The sequence below is a fragment of the Gavialis gangeticus genome, unplaced genomic scaffold (assembly GCF_001723915.1).
Source record: "Gavialis gangeticus isolate Ggan-Ray unplaced genomic scaffold, GavGan_comp1, whole genome shotgun sequence".
Lineage (NCBI taxonomy): Eukaryota > Metazoa > Chordata > Crocodylia > Gavialidae > Gavialis > Gavialis gangeticus.
Window position 1 is genome coordinate 31,800,812 of NW_017729027.1, and position 20,890 is coordinate 31,821,701.

General features: G+C 42.5%; 1 protein-coding gene across 1 annotated transcript in view; it reads left to right on the forward strand.

Annotated features, from left to right (window-relative positions):
- KHDRBS2 (KH RNA binding domain containing, signal transduction associated 2) overlaps nucleotides 1-20,890 on the forward strand; it is a 950,986-nt gene that overhangs the window by 583,932 nt on the left and 346,164 nt on the right. The gene's annotated exons all lie outside the window — the stretch shown is intronic.

A 20,890-nucleotide genomic window follows, 5' to 3' on the forward strand; every position in this document is an offset into this window, starting at 1 on the left:
ACATTATGTGATGCACAATCACTTGTGTATTTTGTAGATAACTTCAATTCTAGTTATCTGTATCAAACTGAGACTTCTCTCCAATAGTCAGAATCCGTTACTTGTGGTATTTCTTGAAGAACAGAAAAATAAGCTTAAATTTGCACTTCTCTTTTATACTAGGTATATACAATTTAGATATTATACAGTTATATCTATTGCTCATTCAATCATCTTGCTTTGGAATTCAGAAGTACATATGAGGAGGGCTCTTTGGAACCTAACTTCTGAGTACCCATTACAGGAAACTTTCGATATTCATGGATTCGGCATTTGCAGTTTCAAATATTCGTGAATGCTGAACCTGCAGTTTAAATACACTTTATACACTTACAGGAGCTCCTTGGGAGCTCTGCACTTGCTGCTACTGTGCTCCCACTGCTACCACCACGCTCCCACCGCCGTATTCCTACCATCACCGCCAGAGCCATGCCCCCTGCCCCAGCCACCAGGGGCACTGCATTCATGAACGCAGTGCCTTATTCATGGATTTTGCCATTCACAAAGGATATGAGAACGTACCCCCCACAAATGACAAGTGTTGCCTGTTTTTAGCTATGCCTGTACGTGTGTATATTTCAAAACAAAATGCATTAAACATTGGAAAAGTTCTTGCTTTCTATCCTTGAAAGAAACAGGTTTGAATGTTGTTCCACCTCTGAGAAACTTTAGGTTGGAATATGAGGCATTCCATAAATATCCGAGAATAAAAATTTTAAAAGTTTCACTGCATTATTTGAATTTCTGGAAGATTACAAAGGTTACAAAGCCAGAAATCTGATGATATCATCAAAGAGAAAGAAATCTAAGAAAAGTAATATTCCCTTTTTGGCACCTGATTAATGTTGTACAACATCTTTGAAGACTGAATGGAGAAAGGCAAAAAACAAACATTTAAAAAAATAGTCATTTAGAACTGTAAATAATGTAAAAAATACTGTAAATCATGCCATTCATATCATTAATAAGGTATAAATGGTTCCACTGGTTTCACTGAAATTACATCACTGATTATTTTGGCCACATATTCTCCATGGGCATGTTCTGCTGTTTATATTTCATTCTTGACTAGTCTTGTGGTCCTAGATCATGAGTTTTTTAGACGGTGTGTTCCTTCAGGGTATTCCAAGTGCATAATACATGACATCAGCAATGTAACTAGCTATTAAGTAATTAGGTAAAAGAATTAAACCCATCACTTATATTAGGGATATTCTGATCCAGTAGCCTCAAAACACAGAGCTAGGAGGTAGGAAGTCCTGAATTTGAACTGTACTCCTGTCAGTGACTCACCATGAGTTAATCTATATCAGCGATGGGCAGCTATTTAGGCTGGAGGGCCACTTGGGGAGTTTTGATGAGCTGTCTTAGGCTGGGTCAATCTATCCCCCATGTGTCACCACCCATGATCCAAAGTTCTCCATCGAGACTGGTGAGGATCCACATGGGCAGGCATACAGCTGTGTGGATGGAATGAGGCCACTGGCAGGCAGGGAGCAGCATCCAGCAATGAGATGGATGGGCAGAACCAAGGTCTTGCGGCTGTAACAATGCAGGGCTGGAACCTGGGGCAAAGCTGCGATCTACTCCTCATATGCTCCTGCCTGCAGAACTGGCACCCGTCACATGGACATGCCTATATGGTCAGGGCCTATATGGTTTAGACCATAGACTCTATGGGCATTTATAAATGTGTTCCGAGAGTGTGGAGGGGAATGCTTTAATTAGAGTGGCTCCAAGAACCACTCTAATTAAAGCACCTAGAGCATCATGTATATCAGTGCCCCTGTGCTGAAAAATGGCAGCAGGGGTGCTTTAACTAAAGCTCATTGAATGGGAAGAATTACTATAGGACACATGGGGATACTGATACACATTACACTGCAGTCTACTGGAGCACAGTAATAACCCCACTCTAGCAGACTTGATTAATTGAGTCTGCTCCGACACGTTGTCATTACAGCATTTTGGAGCAGCCTTGCTGCACATGTATATCTACCTGCCCTATATCATCAAGGCAGCACTGTGATGAAAATTTTGTGCTACCAATTTTGTGCACTTCAGCTCCTGGACCAGAAGTAATACAGCAATATGAGTGTGGCTCTGCACATAGGCTAATAAGCTGTGCCTCTTACATCTTACTAGTCCAGGGGCAGGAAATTATTTCAGGTGGAGGGCCACTTACCAAGTTGTGGCAAGCTGTCAAGGGCCACATGGGCAGCCCCAATGTCCCAGGGCCAGCACCGGTGGGGCCCAGAGCAGGGTGCAGGCTGGCAGGGGTCTGTGGAGCTGGGCTGGGCTGCACCAGCAGGGAGAGTCCCTGCTGGGCGGGACCCTGTACCCCTGCTACCCTGCTCTGGGCCCTGCTGGTGGTGGCCCTGGGACCTGGGTGTGGGCCCTGTTCCCACACCCACTCACTCCCAGTGCCCCCGCAGTCCCATGGTACAGGCGGGGGGCAGTGCACAGCCCTGACCCCCTGCTCGCTGACAGGGTAGGAGTTGGGGAAATTTGGCCTCTCACCCACCCTGTGGCCAGTGCTCCCTGTTGCAGCTGCTTGCAGCCCGTGCACAGCTGTCCTGAGCAAGCACAGGCAGTCCCACTCGGGCTGCGAGTGGCTGAAGCATGGGGCATTGGCCATGGGGCAGGGGAGGGGCTGTTTTCCTGTTGGGGCTGTGCTGTGGAGGAAGCAGATGCGGCCCCCCACTTGCTGCACCAGGCAGTGTTTGCCACCGCCGCCTCTGGGCCACCCAGCACGTGAGTTCCAGGTGGGCAGCAGCAGCAAACACTGCCTGGCACAGCAGGGGGGGGGGCTGCAGCTGCTGCCACCATGCACAGCCCCGATGGGCAAGCCTGGAGTCAGCACAGGGCCCAGGCTGGCAGGAGGGGTGGGTTACAAGCTGGTGCTGAGCATGGGAAAAGCAGCCCCTCGTCCACCCCATGGCCAGCCACCTGCTCTGCAGCCTCTCGCAGTCCATGTGGTGCTGCTTATGCCTGCTCAGAACAGCCCTGCATGGGTTGCAAGAGTCTGCAGCAGGAAGCACTGGCCACAGGGTGGGGGAGGGGCTGCTTTTCCCCATGCTCCACACCAGCTCGTCCCCTGCCCCCCACCCTCACTTACCTGAGGTTCTCGCACCAGGGCAGCCACACAGTCCCAGGCCTGAAGCCCCTGCTGGGGCTTCCAGCTGGGGGCACAGGGCTGGGCAGGCCATGCTGTTGAAGAAGCCCTCCAGGGCTTCCCCTGGGTCCTACTGCCCTTAGTTCCCATCATCTTTGACAAGAACCAAGGACAGATAAATTTTAATTTTCTAAATTTTTTTAGGGGCCCCGTGGGCCAGATAGAATGGCCTTGTGGGCTGCCTCTGGCCCGAGGGCCATATTTTGCCCACCCCTGTATTAGTCCATGTGAAACATTACACTTAGGTCCCTGACACATTAAATTTAAAATGTGATTAACAAATTAATAGAATCTTAAATAGTCACCCAGCCATTGATGCAACTCAGTTTAAGGCTTAATAATTCAGTAAAGCTATGAAGTTATTCCACAAATTATGTGGAATAACTGTGGCAGGAGAGCAGGCAGGTTCTTGTGGAAGCAGCCTGCAGGTGGGGCCAGGGCTGATTATAGGAGTCGTCTGACCCTGGAGGAGGGCTGGACTTAAGCATAATATAAGCCCAGACCCTGAAAGGAGCCAGCAATAAGATCCTGGAGACCGGTGAAGGAACACTGCCCAGCAGGAAGGCTGCAGTTCCTGAACGCCAGCAAGAAAGAACAGCAAAAAGCAGTGTGGAGGAACTAAAGGGGAGAAGGAGGTTCCTAGGGACCCAGGGAGGGTCCAGGAGCCTACTGAGAGGCTGGCAGTGTGGGATCTGTGGGGGTCCAGCAGCCTATAGAGTAGCTGAGTGTTTTCAGGAGCCCAACTGGAAGGGCTGAGTGTATTGAGAAGCCCAGCTGGAGGGGCTGAGAGTATGAGTACAGAGAAAGAACAGCAATGAGGAAGAACAGTGAGTGATTACAGCTGTGAGGCATAGGGCATGGTGTAGGGGCAGGACGGAGACATGCAATAAGCCCTTGAGGCAAAGACCATAGACACCTGGTGGTCATGTGGGAGATGAGATTGGGAAGTCCTGGGCCAGCTTCCTTTATGTGAAAACAATTACAACAAAGCATGGCAAGCAACAGATGGGGTGACTGTCTGATGAGAGATGAGTGAGGGCTGCAGGGACTCCAGGGGCTTCATGGTCACCCCTGGCGAGTTACCCTGCCTGCCACAATAACTTTTTGGATCATTTGTAACACTCCTTAAATTGAACACATGGCTGTGACCTGTCAAAACCCTGTGTGCCACCCAGCTGGGTGGCACACAGGGTTTTGACAAGTCCTAGTGTACAGGGAGCTCAACATTGGCTGCCATGGCCTGATGCCAGGCTCCCCATACACAAGGAACTGTATACTCCTGTGTGTCACCCATCTGGGTAGCACACATGATTTTATAGCTCCCCATGCACTGACAGCTCAGTTGAGTGGCACACATGACTATGGCTCCGAGTGCATAGGTAGCCTGGCACTGGGCTACTGCTGTCCAATTCTAGGTCCCCCATGTGCCAAGCTGATTGTTGGCTGAAGCTGGGGACTAGTTCAGTTCCTAGCCCCAAATGACAATCAGCTGATTGGTTTCATCTTGCTTGTGAAACTGGAATATAATCACTGATCCCAAAATTGCACCTCCTCCTATGCATACGTGGTCTGGCAGGACATGCAATTGCTGGGATCAAGGATTAGAGCCCATCACATCTTAAAGTGAACATTTATCAGGGACCTTACACATAGCTCTATTGTTTCTGCTTCAGGAGCTAGCATACAAACACCATTATCATAACATGTCTCAGGATGATGCTGGCTTGGGCTGTCTAGACATACTTTTGTGATCTCAGTTAAGCTACTTAACATTGATGCATCTGATTCCCAATTTGTAAAATGAACATAATCATACTTAATTACTGTGCCAATCTCTTAGGGGAGTATGAAATTAGTTTTAAGAGCTTTGAATATTTAAGTGGATAATATCCACTTCTTCAGTCCATTGACCCCAACTGTAAGTAGAGAGGCTACAACAAATAAATATAAATATGTGCAAACTCAAGCTAAGTAATAAAAAACTGTTCTGTTTATAGTGTAGCCCTTGCATATCTACAGCGACTATCTGCTGAGGTTCCCATATGGTCTGCAATATGTAACAGTAACCCAAAAGGAGTGACTCCAATTTATTCAGGAATGAATGAATGTAAACATTGTAGGACTTTTTTATATCAAATATTCTTTTTGGATTTCATTCTCATTATTTATTTCTCAATGTAAAAAAAATTCAGTAGTAAAAAGGAAGAACAAGGGGCAACTAGTGTACCAGGGCCACTTTAGTAGTTGTGTGAATGCAATTTGGCATCTATGTGGCTTTGGGATTCAGTTTCTATCTCTGATAGAATAGGGGTGCCCAGGAATATGCAAGCCTGCCTAAAGGGGAAAAGGCAAAGCCTTTTACTTTTCAGACAGTAACCTAGTGTCTAGAACACTTACCCGGTAAGTAGAGGCCCCGGTTCTAGTCCTCCATCCCTCACAGGGGGGTTATACATGAATTTCCTAATAAAGTGCTCTAGTTGGCAGCCCATAGACTTGGGCATTGTCCAGTACACTCTTCAGACTTCCCTTGAATCTGTTTCATTTGGCACCCAAGAAATATGTGTGGGGCCAGGAGGAAGTGAGCAAGCGAGAGGGATTATCTCAGATCTGGACACTACCCTGGAAAAGCAATAGCTCTGTGTTCTTGCACCAATGACTTCTGTAGTTTGCATTCATTATTCATAGGATAAGATGGAAAATAGCAGTGTGAGAGTTTCTTCTCCCACTGAGGGAAGGGGCTAGAGCCAGAGTTGTGCATATAGATGGGTGATTCTATTCTACCCCAGAGCTTTACAGGGTCATAGTACAGCCTTCTAAGCATGGTCTGAAGGAAAGTGTGGTTTGAGTTTAGCTGTGTAAGTGAAAGTAGAAACTAAACTCTCTCTAAATACTAAAAATCTCACCTATCTGGCTGTGTAAGTGCTACTTAGGTGAAACATAAAATTGAGTATGGCTCAAATTTTCTGTGAAATCATAGTTGTGTCTACATGAGACATTTACCAAGAAGTAGACTAATTAACTCCATAGTAAACATCTTGGCATCTTCACATGTAGGGCTGCTAGGCAGGAGTAAATTAATAAACTCTGCAGCAGGGTAGTATTTGTAATCACAAGTACTACCCTGCTGCGGAGTTTTTGACTCCACGGCAGTGCATGTGTAGACACTGACATGGCTGGCTGGGCTATAAGTGTGCTTCAGTGCAGGGCCTGCCTGCCAAAAAGCACCATAATGGAGCACCCTCATGCCCCAGCCAGCCCCTTTGCCACATGTTGAGTAGAGTTGGAGTGTCCCTGGACTGGCAGGATGATCCCCTGAGTCTCCTGCCAGCTGGGGCAGCTGCGACCGAGCTCAACATGAAGCGGTCCCAGCAACATGTAAACATGGTGCCCAGGAGCAATAAACTCTGGTGAAATAAAGTGCCTGAGTTTATTGCATCACATTATTATGCACATGTAGATGCATCTAGTGAGGACTAAACAAAGTGGTATCTCTGGACGTGAGGAATCTTTCAGAGGTATATTACTGACATGTATATATATGTAAACTGATACATACCTTCCTATGTTCCTGAAGATCAGCTAAGAGTGGAAGAGTCACTATAGGACACACAGTGCATAGGCAGACTTGATAAAGTAAAAAGCTCCTGCATCCACATAGTACTGCAGCTAATCATAGTGTTGATGCAACAAGACCACTTGGGTAGAAAAACTGAAAGAAAAATGTGCAAGCTATGAAGAATGACAGACAGATGGCTATATTAAATTGAACAGATTTCTTAAAATGTGCATGTAACTCAGGGGTATAGACTTTGCTACATGTTGAATATTGGCAGGTCATTTATCCAGTGTATGGGGGGAAACAGTAATTTAGTGAACAGATAAAAAGCAACAGGCTGAACCTGAATAGATTATCCACTTAAAATGCCGGATTTAGTGAAGTTAGCCAATGAAGGGAAGGGAAGTACAAAGATGGATTTGAACAAAAATGAAAAAGACAGAAGCTGAACAAAGGGGAAAGTAGTAAGAGAAAGGAATTAGAATCATGTAATATTTTGAGATATAGCATGGGAGACAGAGAGTGCACATTCTGCCTGAGGAAATATAGATAAGAGAGGGAAGAGGATAGGAAAGATCAGTCCAGAATAAGATCCTATAGTCAATGATGACACGTTTTACATAAGAAGCAAACTGAAAGATTTCCTGAGAAAATGCTCACGTGGGTATTAGAAAAGGTGCAAACCATGAAATGAAGAATAGTATAAAATAAGAAAGGAGAAAAGTTCAAAGCCACATTTTTATGCAGTGGGTTGTTACCAGGTTTTCAATACTAGAATTATACTTTTATTTCATTGCCAGTGGCAGTGCCTTCATGAATGCTGAACCGCCACTATTTTCAACACAGTCATACGAAAATGACTTCAGCTCTCAGGATCTATTGCAGCTCATTCTCAAACCCTCTCTTCCCTGAATCTAAGATATGTGGAACATGGACATCTGCCAGTGGCTCTACACATCTGCTTTCACCCAGGTTCCCACAAACCTAAGGCCAGAGCTAAAGGGCACCTACCACCACAGCTGATGGAGGTAGGTAGACATAAAGACATAGCTGCTGGAGAAAGTGCAGATAGCCTGGCAGGTGTTGTTGGAGTCATTATAAAACAATGACATTCTGACAAAGCATGTTTCTCAGTAATATGCCCAGTGGCACTATAAGATGCCTGTGGAGCCTGTGTCTGCCAGAATGTATCTTTGTTACTGTTGGTACTTGTTTGACAGTTCTTGATTTTGTGGCAACTTTGTTCCTTATGTCTTGTTTATTCATTCGTGGTATTTTGCACACCATCTGTTTCTTCCCTCACTGCTTTTTCTTCTGCTCATAAGATCTCATTAAGTTTTGCTCAACTTAAATGTGTTTGCATATTTCTCTTTCTCCTAAATTTTAACAAGCTCTCAGAGATTTGATTCATTACTGTCAAAATGTTAAAATTTCACCCTTACTTTTACCTTCAAACAAAGGGCCAAACTGCATTTTTTTCTTACACCACTGTAAATCCTAAGACCCGCAGCTGACTTTAACATAATTGCTCTGCATTTATACTGTTGTGACAGTATAATTTCCATCATATTTCCCAAGAGTTAGATCCTGCATTTCACTAGGGACAAACCTCTCTTTGATTTCAGGTTGTTTAAAATTACAGCCATTGTCTTCAATACCAGGCTTTGTTATTCAATGTTCCGAATAACAAAGAACTTCAAAATCAGTTCTTTTGCAATATTGTTGCAGCTTTAGAAGTGAAACATATTGGGCCATACTTAGGGCTTCTAAATAGCCAGAGGCTCACGACTTTTGTGTCTTTACAAGCAACAACCCCATGCTAGGGCTATACACTTTGCTCTTGTGGTCAGTAGACATGATAGACTCAACAAAAAGTGGGGCAGGGGGGTGAAAACATTAAACTTTTACATGAATTTTGTTGAGGTGAGTCTTGAATGACTAGCTTGCTTCCTAAAATGTTGTAAACAGTACTGACCAATTCCTTCCTCCCCCCCTCACAGAGGATTAGCAACTGTATCTATCTACTCTTATGCTCTTTCCTCTAAAGCAAATCGAGGAATCTCTAACAGCACAAGATGTTGGAAGCATTTGGGGAAATTCTGGAAAACAGATGAGATATTTGAGGGCCTGAAGGGGGTAGGTATTTTGTCTCTAATCAGAGTCTAATCAGAACCAATCTAAATCTTAATACATGGTGTGGTTTTATTTTTTCTCTCTCACTTTTTACTAAAAAGACAAGAAACCAGGAATTACATCTGAAAGTGTCTAAGATTAATGACAAGTTTAATAATAATTATATCAGGGATGTATTTAGTAGCCATGTTGGTCTGAGACAAAAAGAAATGCAAAACTCCAGAACTCTTGGTTCAGAGATGATATCTTTTATTAGACCAACTAAAAAATAGCAAAAAAACCCCCCCAAAAAACTTTTTCTCAGAGGTTTTGGGTGCACACACCCTTCCTAAGGCTTAAGGAAAATTTAAAATGGTAAAAAGTCCCCATAGGTAGAAAATAAACTTCATTTTTGCACAGAGGAAGCTGACGAGGGAAGTTTGTTCCTCTGGGTCCATGAAAGTGTCTTTAAGATTTGCTCTCTGATGTGCAGATAAAACAGGATTCCTTCCCTGGTGGTGTCAGATGGGAGAAAGGCAGGGAGGTATAGAAATCTTTCTTGTTGTTCAGCAATGAGGTTTAAATCCAAAATTGTCTAAAATTCAGCATCTCCCATGTTTCCAGGATGTATTTGGTTGCTGTGTTGGTTTGAAACATAAAAACAAAACAAAATATAAAAAAATATTGCATTTCATGTATATACACAGTAGATTCTTTCTGACCTAATTACAATATATAGTCTCAAAACAATCACTGAGGTAAATTTCCAGAAAAATAAAAACTTGTTCAGTTTATAAAATTCCTTAGCAACACAAATCCAAAGGTAATTTAGATAAGCACGTATTAAATATATTATAATGTATGTTTGACATTAGGACATGTTTGTTAATGGATCCAGTCAGTGAAAGAACTCATTAAAACAATACATATACTAACTTTCTCCTACTTCTTTAAAGCTGGTCAGAAAGGGGCATATTTTTCACCTCACAAAGAAAAATGAAATAATTTCTATATCAAAACCACTCAGAATTCAAAAAATGTTTTTTATAGTCATGGTTAGACCCAAAATATTCATGGACACATAAAAAGTTATTCTTTGCCCTCATAGGGTGCATCCAGATGAGTGTAGTAGTGCAGTATGTGGTACTGCAAACACATACAGCACAGTCCGGTGTTCTCCACACTGCAAGGGTGCATTGGCCAGGTGTGCACTGCAACAGGCTTTTATCCACAAGTTTTTTGACCCCTAGATATCCCCAACCTTCCGTACCCTACCCGGGGCAACTTGCCATGAACCAAATTGCACATGGCACGGGCATTCCTGGGGACGAGTAGCAGTGGTACAAGGTGCACCGCCGCTACTTGTCCCCAGGGAACCAAACATCCACTCATGTGTGGACACGCCCATAGGTTTCACTCTGATTGCCAGTGAGATCTTCCAAATGAAATGTAAAAGCAGTATCGTGGCACAAGTATCACTGTAAGGAAAGACATCAATGACATGTTGCTATATAAATTCTTAGATACTGTACAGATGCATTGTCTTCACAATGTCTATACAGGTGCAAATGAGAAAATGATTTAGGACAATTACTATTTACAATACTGTACTACAGTACACTTAGCTAATGAATGAATATTGTATTTGTTGTCCATTGAATCAAAACATACCTTTTGGTTTTTCAAATAGGCTTCCTTGACACTTATGCTCTACGAGGGGAATCAGCAGAAACAGTGGACTCTTTGATCCAGATGACAATTACATTTGCACATCTTTTACTAATAATACCTTTCAAGAAAATGTAGAGTTATAAAATGAAGACACAGAGAATGGGACTTTCAAGCATTAGATATCCAGGAAATGGATAGTTAAGACTGCATTTCTCAGGCAGTGCACAGAACTTGCCTTCATTTAGACATCTTCTCTTTTTTACATGAAAAATCTTGACATTGTCCATGTTGTTCTGATTTTATAATTTTTTCATACATTTATACATTCCAAGGACTACATTTCTTTCTTCATATAAGTCCTCAAATGTCATGATCAGGATCTCTGAAGTATGTAGGATAGGCAGGAGCAGAGGATCCAGGTAGAAGTTACTTATTAGCTTAAGAGTAGTTTTTAAAGAAGGTCTACTGTACATCTCCTAGGCTAGGTACAGATAGTCAAATAGCCTGAGGCTGAATCGATTCAGTCTGTAAAGGTTAATCTAAACTGCATAGATTAAATTGAAACAGAAGTGAATATTCATTTAGAATTGATTTAGGAAATACAGGCTTATGCTTGTGGTGGCTCAGGCCAGAAGCCAGGGGGCACTAGAACCAAACTCTCTGGCTGTGTGCTCACTTCCTCTTCTTGCTGCCCCCAAGATCTCTGGGATTTGCAGTCCAGAACTGCAGCAGCAGAAATCTACAGGGATGTTCATCACCTCCTCTTCCTGCTTCCAGGTGCCTCTGGGTTCTGTAGTCTGTGGTTGCAACTAGCAGTAAATTTGAATGGGGGAAAGGGCTGTTTAACCCTCATTTCTGGCCCCAGACTCCAGCTGGGTTTTCCTAGAGGGTGGAGGGGCAGTCCTGTTCCCTCCCCTGCTCCGTCCCCAGCCAATCCTCACTGCTAGGGAGCAGGGAATCAACTTCTCTCTTTGGAGCAGACAGCACAGCCCAGCCCAGCCCAGGGCTGGAAAGCATGCTGGGATGCTGGGGGATTGGGATTTAATGTGAACCAGGAAGTTTCATAAATCAGTTTAACTCAATTCAGTTGAGTCTGGTAGTACATTCAAACAGGTTTATCTTAAACCAGTTTCAACCAGTTAATATATAACTTCTATCTCTAGTCTTAAAGGTTTCTTTCATAGAACTGAGGTAAGAGAAGATGCCTTTTCCATCTTCATTAGGCTTCCTTTCCTGGGAAGGCTGGAGCTCTTTTGTGCTTTTTTGTAAAGGAAACAACCCACCTGTCCTTTTCATTGATAGGCCTCCATAGCGATTATGCCATATTGCAAGTTCTAGCTTTGCAGAGAGAATTGTTGAATACTTCGTTTATTCATTTCAAATGACATGTTAGGACTCCAACATTCCTTTCATGTGCCAAGCAAAGGTCACTGGAACTGACATTCTCTGACAAAATTACTAAAAACAAGTTTAATAACTTTTGATAGGTTATTCTTCAAATATATGTTCAAGGCATTAAATCAGGTCTTTTCTAGAAGTAGTTACTGGAGTCACATTTATCTCTCTGACTCTGTCTAGTTTTATTTATTCTGCTACCAAATGGCAAAATCTTGCTTGCAGTGGTTTCTGCATTAACTATGGAGTTACCTGGGTAGCTTTTTAATGATAAAAAGTACTTCTTTCCTACAGAATACTATAAAGAGTCAAACATCCTCTCAACACCATTTTATCTTTCTATATAATACACTGACATAGAACAAAATAAAAATGAACAACAATGACCTCCCCTGCAAAAAAAACCTTTAAAATAATTGGGTTTTCAAGTGGGCCATTCTTTAAGATAAACAGGCCAATACGTAATGTACTAATAGTTAGAATATAAATCTTGTACATCCATACCCTTACTATAAGCCACCCTGCGGTGCACCTGAAAGGCAGGCACATTTTCCAAAGTGTCTGGCCAGACACCTCCACCACTGGCCACATTTGCTATAGCTGCTTAGGGTCCTGCTGCAGGTCCATGATATGGGAACCCAAGCTACCCTTGCAGCATGATGCACCCACAACTCTGGCTCTCCCCTCTTGGCTGCCTGCTGCTCTTCCTCCCTTCCCCTCTTATTCTCTCCAGTGTCTCTGGTCACCTGACCTCCTGGCTGGCTGAGCCAGTCATGTGCTGTTGCCTGGCAACCCGGCTCCCAGCTGATCAGGTGTGTTGACTGCTGGGAAGGAAAACACCTAGCCCTCTGTGAGTGGCGCTGGGGCAATTCCCCCCCACCCACCTGCCCCCCCCAGCAGGGTAGAGGAGATTAAAGCCAGGAAAGCCCTGGCAAGGGCTGGAGTGCTCTATTCCTGCCCTCCTTCTAGTACTGAGATTGGGGCCCCATTACAGTTACAATAAGAATAAATATGTTTTTATCCTGAAAGATGCCACACATTTTACTGGGTAAAATTATGGAATCTTTATAGTAAACAATTTATTTTGTCAATTGGGCAGGGCACATTTGTGAATATAGAGATAATGTTTTACATCAGTGCAGCGAACCTACTTGAACCATAATAATTGTAATTATAGAAACTTTGTGATGGTTTTGTGAACTTTACTGGCTAAATGCGGAAAACTAAGAATGAGAGTGATTACTTATGCACAAGCTGATGTGATAAATGCCTTTTTTATTCACTTCAGGTTAAATTGTGCATTTTAAACATGGCTGTAAATGGCTCTGCCAAGGTCACTTTATTGCCACTACCCAGACAACATGTACATCACATAAAAGTGTTTAGTAATTTAGACTGTATTTGAATTTTAGTAATTCGGTCTTTGAAAGCCTTAAAGTACCTTTCCTGTCAGGCTAATAGATTTAAAAGATCTGGATGAATGAACAATCAAGTCATGTTAGAAAGTTGTGATGTTGTACAACTAGAGCTCTGACTGTAATATCATCAAGTAAACCAATAATTTTTAATACTTTAAAAAGGCATTGGTAATATACTACATTTTATAAATATATAACTGTCTTTTTTCTACATTATTACAATCATATGTAAAACATATTAAATATATATATAATATGTTTTACATATGATTGTAATAATGCACTCTAATAATGCAATATATATCTAGCTGCCCTTAAATATATATATTTAGTTATTTACTATGTTTACATAGTATAATTACATATAATTATTTAATATGTTTTACATATGATTGTAATAATGTAGAAAAAAGATAGTTATTACAAGCTAAAAATAATACTTGTTCCAGTAGGTCAGTCAATCTATCTGTCATAATGGTGTTACTTCCTGTACTGCATTTTACTCTACGCTGTCCAGTTTAAATTATTCAGATTTCCCATAATCTAAAACACATTGTTTTACTCACCTTATAGAAAATTCCTTTGATTTTATTTTAAATTTAACAAATTCTGTTATACAAATTATTTTTAAAGCCCAATGAACTGAACAATTTTATCCTTTATCATCATCAGTGGTAGCCCCCTGATATGAGGATGACAATTTTTCAATAAATACTGAAGTGATCTGAATGTCCATAGATGACTGAGGAGGCTGATTCAAGATCTGCGTGTCAAATTTAGATGTGGCAAATAGTATCATTGTTTCATAGCTTGTAGGGTTGGAAGGGACCTGAGCAGATCATCAAGTCCGACCCCCTGCCGTGGCAGGAAAGAGTACTGGCGTCAAATGACCCCGGCGAGGTGATTGTCTAGTCTTGTCTTAAAAACCCCCAAGGTAGGAGCCAGAACCACTTCACTTGGAAGTTGGTTCCAGATCCTAGCCACCCTGACAGTGAAGTAGCACCTCCTGATGTCTAGTCTGAATTTACCCTCTGCCAGCTTGTGACCTTTATTTCTAGTCACTCCTGGTAGTGCTCGGGGGAACAGGGACTCCCCCAATGCCTGCTGATCCCCTCTGACTAGTTTGTAACAGGCCACTAGATCCCCCCTCAGCCTTCTCTTGTGGAGGTTGAACAGGTTCAGGTCCCTGAGCCTCTCCTCATAGGGCCAGCCCTGCTGCCCCCTGATCATGCGAGTGGCCCTCCTCTGGACCCTCTCCATGTTGTCCACATCCCTCTTGAAGTGCGGCACCCAGAACTGGATGCAGGACTCCAGTTGTGGCCTGACCAGTGCTGCATGGAGGGGGAGTATCACCTCCTTGAACCTGCTCGTGATGCATCTGTGGATGCATGACAAGGTATGGCTGGCCTTCCTAACTGCATCCCCACACTGCCAGCCCATGTTCATCTTGGAATCAATGATGACTCCAAGATCCTTTTCTGCCTCTGCACTGATGACAAGGGAGTTCCCCAGCCTGTAGGAATGGTGCTGGTTCTTCCTCCCCAGGTGCATCACCTTGCACTTGTCGGTGTTGAATCCCACCCTATTCTCATCCGCCCACCCCTTTAACCTGTCTAGGTCTGATTGCAGCCTATTCCTCCTGTCTCACGTGCCCACATCCCCCCACATCTTAGTGTCATCAGCAAATTTGAACAGGGTGCTTTTTACCCCCTCGTCCAAGTCACTGATAAAGAAGTTGAACAGTGCGGGCCTGAGGACCAAGCCCTGCAGAACCCCACTGCCCACATCTCTCCAGGTCTAAAATGACCCATCCACTACCACTCTCTTGGTGTGGCCCTCCAGCCAGTTAGCAACCCATTTGACTGTGTAGGTGTCGACACTACAGTCCCCCAGTTTTTTAATGAGAATAGGGTGAGAAACAGTGTTGAACACCTTCCTGAAGTCCAGAAAGACTACGTCCACTGCTACCCTTGCATCTAAGGATTTGGTGACCTGGTCATAGAAGGCCACCAGGCTGGTCTGACAGGACCTGCCTCTAATGAACTGAGAAAAAGAACTAGTTCCTGATGATGCTATCATTGTTCTTTCCCTTTGCCTCTTTAATTTATTTGCCTCCATAGGGAGGCAAGCATGCTCAGGCTGCTTGGTGCTTCCTTATATATCACAGAGCCACTGGACATGATTCAGTGCATGAGTCTGCCAGGTATTCATGTTAATATCTCATTTCTTTTGTTAATATCTCATTTATTTGGATTGCCCTTCAGTGTGTCCTGGAATCTCTTCTTTTGCCTATCTTTATAGCAGTGACCAACAGTGAGTAAAGTGAGTCTACTGAGGAACAGGCAGATAAGTTTCTTCCCAGCTGTGGACAGAATTGCCATAGTACAATAATTGCTATAATCTGATCTATCTCCTTTCTTGAATATAGTAATAATTATGGCTTCTCTCAAGTCACTAGAAATCTCTTCATGTTTCTAGATTTTCATGAGGTATAGTTGGCTCAGAATAATAGTGATTAAAAAATTAAAACAGAAATCCTTAGCAATGGGACAGGCAGATGAAGAAAGATAACTTCATAATGTTTGCATTGGAATAGAAATCTCTAGTCCAGGGGTTTTCAACCTTTTTTAAGGAGTGTACCCCTTCTGGTGGGTACCCTTCATGGACTGTTCCCCCTGGACAAGTGCAGCAGGTGGTCCCCTGGCAGCCAGTTGATGAGTGCTCCCCCACTGGCCTGTTGATGAGTGGGGGAAAAGGTGGGGTCAACAGGGGATGGGGGCTGGTCAATGGGGGGCGGGGGTGTTGGCATCGTGCAGTGCTTGGAAGCACACTTCCCAAGTACCCCCACTTCTCCGAACCTCTGCCACTTCCCAAGTACCCCTGGGGGTACATGTACCCATGGCTGACAACCTTTGCTCTAGTCCTTTAAGTTTTTCTTGGCATGAGATTATAGTTTCCATCCTGCAAAGTATTTTGTGCTTGTCCATGCACAATGGCATCCCTAGGTTAAAAAAAGACATGCACAGGCATCTTTTTTCAATAGCAACCTCCCTGGGATCTCAACTTTGACATGGTGGGGAGGTTGGTGTGCTACCAATGCTGGGTATAGAACAATGCTGTCTGCAGTTATGTACTCCTGGTAGGGTCATACATGGTTAGGCTGACCATATAGAAATCCTGGAAATCTGAGACATCATCCAAGAAATCTGAGACACTCCCCTCACCATGGTCTTTCAAGTCGGCGGAGGCAGAGCTGTGTGCTGGGCAGGCAACATGCAAGGTGCTCTGCACTGCTCTGACTCCCAGCCAGACTGTGTCTTGCACCCCTGCATTTCCAGGACACCCATTATAATTCTGAACAGCCAGCTGGGACCAGCCTCTGAAATCCAGGACTGTCCCAGCCAGGGGTGACTGGTGCCTCCTGAGTCTCGGGGGGGGCGGGGCAAAATTTGTGGGCAGGTCTGGGAGCAGGCCAAAAGCCCCATATCCACTCCTATACTTCTGTGCCACAGCTTAGTGCTCCCTGCCCCCCCAACATGACACCAGCCCACACGGCCAAAAAACTGCCCATCCTGAGCAGTGCTGAGTTGAGGACCAATCTTGGGGGGGGAGGGGTGGGCACGTGCCCCCTCATGCCCCCCCTACCAGTCACCTGTGGTCCCAGCTAAACTAGAACCCTACCCATGGTGGCAAGTTTGAGTGAAATTATCCTTTATATAGATTTTTTTTTTAAACAAGTCAGTAGAATTATCAGAGAGATAATTCTATGTTCAGTTTCACAAGTTGATTAAACAATTCTGTAGTATAATTAGTAGTTTGTGCTCAATTCAGTCTATTTTCTCTAGATGGGTATCCTCTGGACTTTCTTAACCTTTGTTGCTCTTTATGCTTGTATGATCTCAATGCTATGCTTTCACTTATCTGCAAATGATTTCAAAATTCATATGCACACCCTCTTCCATTTCACACATCTTTCTGTTACTGTTTCTTCTTTTGTGTCCTGCTACATATCAAACTAAATGGGCTCCATCCTTACCTCACAAAATATGAAGACATTTCATAACTAGTGAAATATTAAGTCATAAACTGTTTTGATAAGAAATAACTGCTCAGTATCTATCTCTAAGGCTGAATATATTGTCTTTACTCTCAGGTCTTCTCCTGCCAACCTGACTTCTAACCTAGTCAACATGGTGGTTATGCTTTCAAACTGGATGACAGCTTTGACTTCTGTGCTAGATTTAATTATCTATTATTGGTGTATGTATTATAGATGGGATATCTAGATGCCTCCAAGAAAATATGTTGTCTAAAACTGACAGGACATAAATGGAAAGTCATAAACAGACAAAGGATGGGGGCAAGAGAGATATATAATATTGAGAGGAATAATTTCCAGTGATTACACTTTGACTCCTGTGTCTTCTGAAAATTTTTCCTCCTTTTTATCTCTTTAGTCAAGATACCATCTCAAACATTCTCTTTAAATTCCATATGCACCCCTATTTCCATTTCATTGTGTACACAGGAAAGGGATAATTGGTAAGTAGAGTCAAAGTATGATTCTTTACACTTTTTCCTTTTCCTCTGTTGAATTGATGGCATTAAAAGCAACTGCAGAGAGGAGTAGTCCTGGAGTTCCCTTAAACCTTCATATTCTGGTGAGCAATCCAGTAGATAAGAGGATCAAGAAAAGTTGGAAGCCTTGAACCTTCATCCAAAGCCCTAGCAAATTCTGTCTCAGCTTCAAAAAGAGGGATAATGTTGTGACTATTTCACAGCCCCTTTAAATATTTTAATATTTTATGATTATGGGTGCTGATAGAAGTGTAGCTCCCAGCTGTAATGCTGAATAATTTTTCAAAGTGTTGTGAGTTACCACATTACCCCAGACCAAACAGAAGTTTACTGTTGGTTCCAGGGAAATCTAGCTGGGGATGGGAGCCTGCAGCTAGGTTCCTCCAGCAATGGCCAGGGCTCTCTGCCATTGCTCCCTGTTTTCAGTATGGGAGGAGGGAAAGGCAGCAGAGAGAGCTCATTCTAGGAGCTCCCTAGCTGGTGCTAAAGGGGGTGTGTATGTGTGTGTGTGGTGGGGGGGGCATCCAATATGCTTAACTTACCCTCAAGGAGGGGCTGAAAAAAACCCAGACTGAACTCCCTCTGCTCCCTTCCCCCCTCCCATTCTGAAAACAGCAACAGGCTGGGAGCTTCATAGACACAAGTCACAAAAGATGCTGCATTTTGAAATGTCTTTAACTGATACCTCATGCAATGAGGAGTCAGATTTTCACCTGATCAGCCATTTTTAAACCTGTTTGCAGCCATGCACTTGTTTTTAGTCACAACTATAAACTGTTTTCTGTGCCTTGATCAAGTGAAAATTGTCACTTCTGTCTGCACCCTAAACAAGCTTGTAGACAGTTACAAATTATCCATTCAGGAACATATGTATCATGTGGTGCAATTCAAACATATCTGAACAAATTTTTCAAGATGATTGTATACAGACTTAACAACAGAACAGAATATCCAATTAGCTTATATTTGGTTTACATCTGTCAGGTTATCTTCTTATTCATAAACAGACCAAGGTTTTCAAAACAGATGCTAAAAGTTAGTAAGTCCATAGTTAGTCACCACAGCAAGTAGCCTTTCCAAATATGTAAGGCATCCAGCATTCCCTTGATTTTTGTTTGTTTTTCACTTTGTGAATGTAAAATTAATCTTTATTGAAAGGATGTCATCAGTGATAATTTAGAAACTAACTGAATTAATTGGTGTTTGTATACATACACACACACACACACACACACACACATACACATACACACACACATCTATAGATGTGATTTTTCCTGTAGTCAGTGATGTTTTTTTCCTATAGGAAACATTCAGTAAGTTTATATGTAATACTTCAAACTTAATTATGTCAACATGTCCTCAATATTTTATTGTGTTGTATGCAGTAGAAGTCTTTACCTTTTAGCCCAATACAATAGTGGTTAGATAATTTGCCCAGAAATTGGAAGACCCAGGTTTTAGGCCTCAGTCTGTGGGACTCCTACTTTCCAAGTGTCATACCTATCTACCTACCACCTATGTTTATGAACCACCAGACTGAGTGTACCCTCCACATCTCCTGTTGAAGCTAGACCACTGGGTTCAGAAACAGAGAGCAACCAGTCTATTCATAATCATTTTATAAGCATCTAGAAGATAACAAGATGATAAGGTTAGAATATGGTATCAAACTAACTTCCATCTGTGGCAGAGTTGGTCCCTGCTTTTGACATTCTCCACCATGATATTTAAATAAAAAACCAGGAAATACCGATCCTACCTACCTAACCCGGGGTGCATCTACACGAGATGCTACTGCATAGTAGTTCATTGCTACTGCACAGTAGCACTGATGAGCGCTAACTGTGACACAATGGTATTGCACAGTAGTATCTGAAAAAAAAACATGCTAGGACACTATTGTGCAATAACACTGGCTACTGTGCAGTGATTTCATACTTGCATAAATACTAAATGACTGCATAGTAACAACTACACAGTCCATGGGTCATGTAGATGCAGCCTCTGACTTTTTGGATTGCCCTCTTGGGGCAAAATGCTGGAAGGCCTAAGTGGAGACACCTACAAGAACAATTTCTATCTGGCCCAAACAGTCCACAGCTTTGCCCTTTAACCAAATCCAGCCAAAAGTGAAATGCCAGGAAATGTCAACCAAACATGTGACAGTATTTTTAAAAAAATAAATACTCACCTTTTGTGTGTTTAAATACTCTAAGTTGCATTCTATGTCACCATGCATATATTTACAGACAAAAATAACAGGAGAATGTAGGACTTAATTATCTATATTATCTTAATTTAAGGAGAAATTAGTAGTAGAAATAGTAGTAATAGTATCTCATGGTTAGAATTTAAAAAAAAAAGTAAATACTTATTTTTTGTTTCTGGTTTTTGTTTATTTTTTAATCTACTAATTTTACCTACCCTATTACTAATTACAGTCCCTTATGTCACTATAAGGAATTCCTTTTCCTCATTTCTAATTACATTTCTCATGTTTAGGGGCCATCATCTGAAGGTCAGTATTAAATAGCTGCTGTACTATGGTATTTGTAGTTCTGTGTTTAAAATGACGTGTATCCCAGGAATGCCTGAAATAGTAAATTCTAAACATTTAGTGATGGTAACTGTACTTTTAAAGAGTTTTCCCATTTATCTATCTACAGTTATTTTAAATGTTACCTTCTAATTAATTCCCTCCATCTTCTTCTCATTTCCATTTCATGTTTGTTGCTTTTTCTCTGAATATTTTTACAATTACACTAAGTATTGATCCATGCGGATGTTCAAGGAAGTTACATTGGCAAAAAATGACAATCCCAGTCTAGATTCATTCATCTGAGGAGGTGAACTAAGATCAGGAATGGGTTAGTCCAATCTACTGAACATCTGCACATTTTTGGAGTGCAGCCAGGGCTGGGACAACCTCCTTCCCCCCCCCCC